Consider the following 3664-nt stretch of genomic DNA (forward strand, 5'->3'; position numbering starts at 1 on the left):
GCTCTGCCCTCGCCGTGCTGCTGCTGTGAACCAGCCCCTGGGAACGGTGGGGAGGGGTGTATCTTAGAGACCCGCTGAGCTGCTTGCTCTGGGTCCCTCGGAGGTCTGTCACTGGTCTGCACCTTCTCCTCTACCCCCAGCAAAGTGACATCAGAGACTACTGACCCACCCACCGGCCGGACCTTCAGAGCTGAGCTACCGATAGAAAGCTCCTGGGAGCACACACGCTTCCAACTCTCTTCTCCCGCCTACACCACCAACCTCTTGTCTTACAAAGTCTATTTTATTCATGAGAGCACATGGGTGCACAGAGGAGGGAGTGGGAGAGAAGGAAGAGGAGACAGACACCCCTGCAGGGTCTCCTTCCCCAACCCTGCAGCTCATCATCAGCCCTGTGGGCTTCTGGCTGCTTGGGGATCCGAACCTGCAGCTGGCCATGGGGTTCCCAGCCTCATGGCTCGGTGTGCCATTGCTGCAGCACCAAGACTGGGCACAGTCTCTTTTCATAAAAGTTTAAACAATTGCGGTAAAATGCACACGAAACTTACCATCCTAGCCATGTCTGGAAACCCGCATCTCAGCCTTGTAAGCTCTGGGCAGTAGCGGACGTCCGCATCACTGTGCAACCGAGTTCCAGGCCCTGTCAGCTCGCGAAAGGGAAACTCACCATGAAACAACGGCCACCCCTCCCGAGTGCCTGGCCACTGCCACTCACGGGCTGACTGGCTAGTGCCTCCCTGGTGGGGTCAGATAGTATCTCCCTCCTCTGGGACTGGCTTCTCGCTTAGTCACGTCCTCACGGGTGCAGCCACGTACTGGCTCGTGTCAGAACGTCCTTTCTTCTCAAAGTTGAATGTCCCATCGCGCGTAAGCCACGGGCTGTCTACAGCTCTCCGCCAGCGGGTGTCTGGGTTGTTCCCACTCTCCGGCTACTGCGAATAACGCTGCCCAAGGGGCTGCGGGTGGTGCAGTGGTTGAGGCGCTGGACTCCCACATGGCTGCCATGGTTCAAATCCCAGGCCCGGTGGTTTGAAAATCAGGCCAGCCTTTGCATTTTTCCTCTCTCCAGCAAACGCACACACCCTATGACCAAACAAAAGCCTGCTGAGAACATGGGCGTACAAATCTCTCTTCAAGACTCTCCTCCAGTTCTTTTGGGTACAGACTTTTGGGACATCACTGGGTCCTATGGTAACTTCAGTTTCCTTTCTTTTAGCAACCTCCAGTTTTCCGCGGCGGCCGCAGAACTTCATGCTCCCGCCCAAGTGCGCGCAGGGCCCCCTTGCCACATTCTCGCGAGCACCTGCTACTTCCAATCCCCTGCAGCCGTCCTTGAGGGTGGGGTAGCCCTGGGGTTCGGATTTGCTTTTCCCTAGTGGACAGTGGTATCGTGCAGGTTCTCTTACTGGCTAGAGAGGGGTCTGCTCCATCTCCTTGTTCGCTTTTTAATCAGGTCATGTGGTACTCCGTTCTCGGGCCTCAAACTCCCCATCGCTCTCCCACAGGCCTAGTGCCCCGGAGCCAGCGGATGGTCCGTAGGTGGTCTCTGCCCCTCAGGGACCCGTGTGCCCTGTCCTCGCCCTGGCAGTCCCGACCGCCCTCCAGGAACACTCAGGCCCCAGCACCGGCCACAGAAGCTCCTCCTCCTTCAGGTGCCAGCCTAAATGTCCCTTGAGAGGACTTTCCTGTCAGGCAAGTCATAATAATTTTGCATAGGGTCACAGGAGACACGCTATGACTTCCCAGGTGACCCAATAAAAAGCCAACTTCCTCTTTTACTTCTGTCACTTCTGCCACAGTATGGGCATGCCCTCCGGGAGGGACAGGGACAGAAAGTGAGAAGTCACCCCTCCAGGGGGATGGCCACACAAGCCTTCCTCTTCCACTCTCCTCTCGGGATTTTGGGCACGCACACACGTCCGAGGTGTTTGTCAAGCTGCCGTGTCGAGGACTAGAACCGCGCAGTCAGCCATGGAACCCGGCCGCCTTAACCACCACGCCTCCTGTTGGCCCCCACCCTTTATCTCATATCACTGTTTTTGTTTTTCAGTTTGCCCAAGGACATGCACTCAGGAGAGACAGAAAGGGAGGAGAGAGCACCCCTGGGGCACGGCTGCACCACAGCCTGCACGTGTACACCGCCAGCCTGTTTCCAAGCCACCGGGGTCGGAACTCGAACCATGCAGTCGACCACATGGAATCTGCCCACCTTAACTGCCCGGCCAGAGCCAGGCCTCACATCACGGAACTTCACCACGGCCTGCGGCGACCTCCTCTGTTCACGCACGTACTCAGAGCTTACCTCGGTGGCTGTCGGCGGAGGGCCTCGGGGACGTTTCCTGGCCCAGCCGGCAGGGTCTGGGCTCAGCAGGGTTCGCTGCATGAAGGACCCCCAGCCGCAGCAGGCATGGAGGGGGCCAGGAGGAAGATGCTGTGGCCAGGCTAGAGGGAAAGCCTTGGGAGCAGGGTCTCACGAGGACACCTGTCCCCCGGGTCGGGCCACAGCAGTACCGTCCACAATAGAGAGCCCTCGCGGCTTTCCTGGCTTTGACTCCACCCACCAATTCCCAGATCAGACGTGCGGTGTTGGGACCAGCAGATGGCATAGTGGTTACATTGCCGGACTCCCACATGGCTAGCCACAGTTCGAGTCCCGGACCCAGCGTGCATGCCCAAAATCCTGAAAGGAGAATGGAGAAGGGATTGCGGCATGGCCTTCCTCCCAGGGGGTGATTTTTCTCTATCTCTCCATCTCTCCGGCAAGTGCACACGCCCTATAACAATAAAAGCTCTCTTTAAAAAAAAAATATGCTGTGTTGTGTGAACCGGGTTGCCCAGGAGAAATGGGGCGCATTCCCAGTGCCTGCCTGGCAGGGGCGGACAGCCGTGCTGGTGTGGGCTGTGGCTGCCCCACCCTCCCCAGACGCCCAGGCGGCAGCTGGGCTAAAGTCCTTGGAGACTTTAAACACAGGGGAGTCCAGGTACGACCGGCTCCCTCAGAACTCCTTGGTGCCAGGGAAGGCAACCAGGGTATCTTCAGTGAGGCCAGCAGGTGGTGTGGAGCCTAGACACTGGATCCCACGAGGCTGATTGCACAGTTCAAGTCCCAGACCTGGTGGCTTGAAAATCACACTGGGCGTGTGTGCATGTGTGCCCAAAATCCTAAGAGGAGAATGAAGAATGGATTGTGGTGTGGCCATCCCCTGAAGGGTGACTTTTCACTTTTCCTCTCTCTCTCTCTCCCCGACAAGTGTACATGCCCTATACCAAAAAAAAAAAAAAGTATCTTTAGTAAGTAGTCAAAAGATAAAAATGAACTTTCCATATCATAGAACATCAGAAAAATTGTTTTTTATTAGCTAATCTCTTCAATAGCTAATGCCTTGGCAATCAACCCAAAGGGGGTTGCCCGGGCTCTCAGAGAATTACAGGCCCCTGGGCCCATGTGAGCAGGTTTAAGAATGAGCGCGGCAGGTTCGACAGCCCCAGGGGACCAGGCTGGGGACAACAGGGGGAAACAGAGAAAGGGCCCTCACAGAGGCCCGGCACACCTCCGGGCGCCGACCAACCCTACAGCCCGCCCCCGCCCTTGCTGAACCTGGTCCGGCTGGAGGTCGGCTGCTCTGGCACCTTGGCACGGCCACCGAGGCTCGGGCCCCCCGGC

The sequence above is a fragment of the Tupaia chinensis genome, unplaced genomic scaffold (assembly GCF_000334495.1).
Source record: "Tupaia chinensis unplaced genomic scaffold, TupChi_1.0 Scaffold144682_1, whole genome shotgun sequence".
Lineage (NCBI taxonomy): Eukaryota > Metazoa > Chordata > Mammalia > Scandentia > Tupaiidae > Tupaia > Tupaia belangeri.